This window comes from Mastomys coucha, unplaced genomic scaffold (assembly GCF_008632895.1).
Source record: "Mastomys coucha isolate ucsf_1 unplaced genomic scaffold, UCSF_Mcou_1 pScaffold19, whole genome shotgun sequence".
NCBI classification, from domain to species: Eukaryota; Metazoa; Chordata; class Mammalia; order Rodentia; family Muridae; genus Mastomys; species Mastomys coucha.
Window position 1 is genome coordinate 4,747,895 of NW_022196901.1, and position 6,553 is coordinate 4,754,447.

At 40.1% G+C, this 6,553-nt stretch overlaps 1 long non-coding RNA gene across 1 annotated transcript in view; it reads right to left on the reverse strand.

Moving 5' to 3' along the window:
• Positions 1 to 4,330: 4,330 nt before the first annotated feature.
• LOC116097391 overlaps positions 4,331 to 6,553 on the reverse strand; it is a 9,690-nt gene continuing 7,467 nt past the window's right edge. Inside the window, exon 3 of the long non-coding RNA XR_004121399.1 lies at positions 4,331 to 4,547. This is a non-coding gene — a long non-coding RNA (uncharacterized LOC116097391). The remainder of the gene's footprint in view (positions 4,548 to 6,553) is intronic.

Consider the following 6,553-nt stretch of genomic DNA (forward strand, 5'->3'; position numbering starts at 1 on the left):
CATTCATCTCAGAGACTTATAAAGTCCTCTTCTTCAAACTTGATACAAGAGTTACAAACATCAAGCAAAGCATTCAGTCTCACTCTTTGTTGTTCTCTTACAAGCCACCTCCCAAGTTAATTGTCTACCTTTCTTTTGGCTGTATAAAAAATGTTGAAATATGTAAGCTGGTCTGAAAACCATAGTATAGTGTAAAAGCATCAAATAAACAATCCTACTAATAGAGGCTGAGATAGGAGAAGTATGATTTCAAGACCATTATATGGTACACAGCCAGACACTGTCACACACAAACAAGCAGAAAGCGTATATGGATTGTACAATATTGGACCTACTTCTCCAATTACCAAATTAGAGAGACCATTGAATGACAGTCAACAAATTTTTAATTCCTCATATTTTTGGATTTCAATCAATTAGGATATATTGGTAATATTAATTTTCATATTAAGATATTGAGAAAAAGTAATTGTTACTTCCTGTCGTTTTTGTTGTAAGAGGTGGAATTAGGTTTGTGTGGGTTTGTTGAAAGATTACTTTCTTGCTTGTTCTGGAGTGTAGTTTTGCTCCTTATGTTGATATTTTCCATCTATTATCCTTTGTAGGGCTGGATTTGTGGAAAGATATTGTATAAATTTGGTTTTGTCATAGAATATCTTGTTTCTCCATATATGGTAATTGAGAGTTTTGCTGGGTATAGTAGCCTGGGCTGGCATTTGTGTTCTCTTAGGGTCTGTTATGACATCTGCCCAGAATTTTCTAGCTTTCATAGTTTCTAGTGAGAAGTCTGGTGTAATTCCGATAGGCCTGCCTTCATATGTTACTTGACCTTTTTCCTTTACTGCTTTTAAAGTTCTTTCTTTGTCTAGTGCATTTGGTGTTTTGATTACTATGTGATGGGAGGAATTTCTTTTCTGGTGCAGTCTATTTGGAGTTCTGTAGGTTTCTTGTATCTTCATGAGCATCTCTTTCTTTAGGTTAGGGAAGTTTTCTCCTATAATTTTGTTGGAGATATTTACTGGCCCATTACCTTGGGAATCTTCATTCTCTTCTATACCTATTATCCTTAGGTTTGGTCTTCTCATTGTGTCCTGGATTTCCTGGATGTTTGAGTTAGGAGCTTTTTGCTTTTTACATTTTTTTTTGACTGTTGTGCCAATGTTTTCTATGGTGTCTTCTGCCCCTGAGATTCTCTCTTCTATCTTATGTATTCTGTTGTCAATGCTTGCATCTATGACTCCTGATTTCTTTCCAGGTTTTGTATCTCCAGGGTTCTCTCTCTTTCTGATTTCTTTATTGCTTCTATTTCCATTTTTAGATTCTGGATGGCTTTGCTCATTTCTTTCACCTGTTTGATTGTGTTTTCCTGTAGTTCTTTAAGGGATTTTTGTGTTTCCTCTATAAGGGCTTCTAGCTGTTTACCTGTGTTCTCCTGTATTTCTTTGAAGGAGTTATTTATGTCTTTCTTAAAGTCCTGTATCATCATCATGAGAAGTGATTTTTATATCTGAATCTTGCTTTTCCGGTGTGATGGTGTGTCCAGAACTTGCTATGGCAGGAGAACTGGGCTCTGATGATGCCAAGTAACCTTGGTTTGTGTTGCTTATTTTCTCCCACTTGCCCCCCCCCCTGCCTGCACCCCCACCATCTGGTTATCTCTAGTGCTACCTGCCCTGGCTAAATCTGACTGGAGCCTGTCGTAGTTGTCTCAGAACTCCTCAGAGTCAAGCTGTCTCTGTGATCCTGTGATTCTGGGATCCAGTGATCCTGGGCTTGTTAGAGCACCTAAGTGAAGCATCCTCTCAGTATTGTGGGACTGACTGCAGAGTTTGTGCCCAAGGTCTGCTCAGGGCACCAGCCCAGACAGATGGGAAAGAACCCGTGTCACTGGGCTGGTGGGGTTCCTGTGTGCCTGGGTCCCGCAGGTCCTAATTATTCCTGGTGTTGGGACAGATGTTATGTCCTCCTCAACTCTGATCCTGGGCATGTTAGAGTGCCTAGGAGTGGAGCTTCCTCTGGGTGTTGTGGGACTGGCTGCAAAATTTGGGCCCAAGGTCTATTTAGGGCCCTGGCCCAGACAGACCGGAAGCAACCCGAACCACTGGGCTGGTGTAGTTCTTGTGTGCCTGGGTCCTGCTGGTCCCAGTTACTCCTGGTTTTGGGGCAGATGTTGTAGAAGTAAAACTTTTATCTGACTCCCTGAACCTACAAAGGCCAGCCTCTTGGTTTTGTTCAGATGAAGAGCTATTTACTGTGTAAAAAGCTTCCGAGCATGACCAACCAGAATCCAGCTCTCCCCCATGCTTTTTAGAGTGTGAGGAGGCTTTGAAAGAACACACCCAGCGCACTGGGTGCCATTACACTAATCTTTTCTTGCACTCCTGTAAGATAGCCAGTGAAAAAGAACAAGAGGGTGCCTAGTCATTACACAGAGTAGTAGGAACTGGCTCACAGGGTTGTCTGGGAGGAAACAGCATGTCATGCAGGCTTACCTCCATGATGCAAGGGTTCCAAGCTCTGCCAGGAGGAAATTACTTCCATTTCTATGGCCCTTGGGCAAGTACTAGAAAAATCTCATTTGTAGCTAACCAGGTTTTCCTGTTTGAGCTTCCACCCATTTTCTCAGTGCTATTGTTTAATTAAGAAAAGGCAGGGGGTTTTTGCCTTATTTTCCACCAGATCTCAGAATAAAACAAAACAAAAGACTCCTACACTGTAATACTATGGCAACATCAAAATTACACAAAAAACTCCCAAACTGTTTCTGCCCTTATCACGGTAACAATCAATCACTCCGCAAAGGTTCAGTTTGCAAGACCAGCCATGAGGCAGTACTCAGAGGGACCCAGCATGGCTCTGCTTCTCCAGGGAGCTCTCATGAAACAAGGCCTCTGTGGAAAGGGCTTATTCTGGAAGTGAACTCATCAAGTACTTAGAAGAGAACATGAAAGAGACAGCAGGTAAGGAACTGAGTTCAAGGTTTCAAGCCAGTCACTCTGGTCAGCCACTGGAACCCTGTACCACCAGGAAACTCTTTTAGACAGTATCAAAAGTTATTTGCCTCCATAAAGGAGAGAAAAAGGGTGGTTATTTTCATCCTTGGTTATCACTGAGTAAGAAAAGCTTTCATTGCTTTGACTTTCTGAATCTCTCTCCATATTCGTGATACAAGTCATGGATAGAAGGAACAAGAGCAAGTTGTTATAGGTTCCATACATTACACAGAGACTGCACATGTGAAGCTACTATGGTCCAACACCCAAGACTTCACCTTCCAGTTAAGAATGGTGCAGAAGTGTGAATGGAATCCAAGGAGAGACAGTATTCTGCTTTATTCAGGATGCCTGAAGACAGAAAATACCCCAATAGATGGACAAAATTCCAAATCTTTGAACATGATCTATGGGCTGGGGACATTTATCCCAATGGCCTGATCTTGGCTGTACAAAATAGAGCCACCCTTGTAGAGAAAAAAAATGGGCAACATGTTTAGAAATTAAAACTACACAGTGTTTTGACCCCAGAGAATTTATCACTCAGATATTCTTGCAAGGTTGGAGAGGAAAACAGACAGACCTGTTTTCATGAGACAGTAGGTAAGGAACTGAGTTCAAGGTTTCAAGCCAGTCACTCTGGTCAGCCACTGGAACCCTGTACAATGAGAACACTGTAAATGCTGAGCATGGGCAGCAATCCAAGCTTTTTTCCTGTGCATCTAGCTAAGCAAACTACAGTTGCTTTACCAGACAGGATTCAAAGCAGCTATTCAAGACCAATGAGAGGCCGTTAAAATGTGTGTGTGTGTGTGTGTGTGTGTGTGTGTGTGTGTGTGTGTAAGTGTATCCAAAAATATTCATTAAGTTTATTTTTTATTTTAATTTTGACTACTTTATTTAATTTTTGAACTTGAGGTAGCTTTGAGACATGAGACAATATATGTAAGACACTATTTAATGTCAAGAATTCAGAAGAGAAATAGCAACTTATAAATTAAGTGGTTCCATACCAATATTGTCCTCTTTTAAATAATAAAAAAGAGAAGGGCTGTGTCAAAGCAAAACAAGGTTGAGCAGTTCTGGTTTTGGTGACTGGTGAATTAAACATGCGAGACTTGGACCAACAAATCGTGTGAAGTTAACAAGAAACTTTAAAATATATAGAATTATATACTGATGGTTAAACTTCATCGTCTGATTGATAGCACCAAGATCAACGTGAGTGATAAGGTTCTGGGCATACCCAGAAACAATTACCTAGTTCAGATTAATTGAAATAAGACACATTCACTGTGGTTTGCATCATTTGGTGCACTGGAGTCCTGAGATTAATTAAAATAAACAATAATAATAATAATAATAATAATAATAATAATAATAACAACTTATGAATTAAGTGATTCCATACCAACTTCCCCCTTTCTCTGACTCCAGACTCAGATGCACTGGGAACAGTTCTGGCTTGCATGTCTTCCCCACCTTGATGAACGGTACCCACAAACTGTGAGCCATGAGAAGCCATTCTTTCCTTACATTGCCTCCACCAGGATTCTGTAACAGAAGCAAGACAAAGAACAAATCCACAAAACCTTATTTAACCCATAGGTGTAGAATGAGTAATGGCGAGTCATTGTAGTATTTGCCTGCTTGCTTGCCTGCTTTCTTTCTTCCTTCCTTCCTTCCTTCCTTCCTTTCTTTCTTTCTTTTATTTTTTTGGAGCTTTTGTGGAGTTTGTGTATGTTTTTGTGTGTTGTTTGCTTTTTCTTTTATTGAAAATATATTCTTTCTCATGTGATATATCCTATTATGTTATATATCTTTATATTATATATATATATATGAATATGTATCAATTATAGTTTCTCCTCCACCCACCCTTCCCAGTTCCTCCCTACCTTCTCTCTCCTCCAGATCATTAAAATACAACAGGCTTCCAAAAGATTACAACCAAACATGACAAAATAAAATGTAATGAGATGAAGCAAAAACTCATATCAAAGTTGTATATAGCAACCCAACAAGAGGAAAAGTGTCCTGAGGACAGGCACAAGAGTCAGAGACCCACTTCTTCTCAAATTCATGAGTGCCATAAAAATACTTAGCTAACAGCTATGATATATACGTAGAGGACCTGGTGCTGACCCATGTAGGTTGTGCTTGCTGGTTGAGTCTCTATGAGCTCATATCTGCCTCACTTACTTCATTCAGAGAGCCTTGTTCTCCTGGTATCCTCCATTCCTACAATCTCTCTGCCACCTCTTCTATAGAATTTCCTGAACTCTGAGGTGACAGATTTGATGGAGTCATCTCATCTAGAGCCAAATGTTCAAAGGTCTTTCTCCTCTCTCTCTCTCTCTGTATCTCTGTCTCTCTATCTCTCTCTGTCTCTCTATGTATATGTGTATATATATATATAAATACATATATTAATATATAATATCACATATTATATATTGTACAAGGTTCAAGGGGGCCTCATGAAAATCCCCAAACAATTCAGGCTGTTGCACACACACATACACACACATACAATAAATGAATAGATAAATATACAAAGTTATAAACTAATAGAGTCCATTTAAATAAAACATAATTCACTGAACCAAAACTTGAAGTCTAGAAGTGAGGTAGCCATGTTATAGTACAATCCAATTGTAGCTTCCCTACACTGGGTGATGTCTGGACTCACAGAGCCTGACCTATCTCTAGTGTTCTTGGTTTGTTTTTGGTTTTGTATTAGATAGTCACTTGTTATCAGGATTTCATCAGTAAAATGCCCAAATTCCTTTCATGTTAGTGTTAAGTCTATTCCCTTGGCAATGGTCCCATCAGCCCATCTTTGTCTCTGACTATCACCAATATCACCCACCTACATGAACCATCATTAATATTTTCAAACTTCAATGCAAACCACAAATGAATAATGATGCTATTATCTTTGCAATAACCCAACAAATCTAAAGTATTCTAAAATATAAAGTTTATTGTAAAAATATTCACCCTAGGGTGCTCTAACACACCCAGGATCAGAGGTGAGGAGGACACAACACCTGTCCTGACACCAGCAGTAACTGGGACAAGCAGGACCAGGCACACAGGAACTCTGCCAGCCCAGTGGCTCAGGTTCCTTCCATTCTGTCTGGACTGTTGCCCTGAACAGACCTTGGGCACAAGCTCTGTAGCCAGTCCTAAAACACCCAGAGGAAGTTCCACTCCTAGGTGCTCTAACAAGCCCAGGATCACAGGATCCCAGAATCACAGGATCCCAGAATCACAGGATCACAAAGACAACTTGACTCTGAGGAGTTCTGACACAACCAGGATCACAGGAAGGACAGGCTCAAGTCAGATTTAGCAAGGGCAGGTAGCTATAGAGATAACCAGATGGTGCAGGGCAAGAGTAATAATATAAGCAACAGAAACCAAGGTTACTTGGCATCATCAGAACCCAATACTCCCACCATAGCAAGTCCTGGACACTATCACACAGGAAAAGCAAGATTCAGATTTAAAATCACTTCTCATGATGATGATACAGGACTTTAAGAAAGACATAA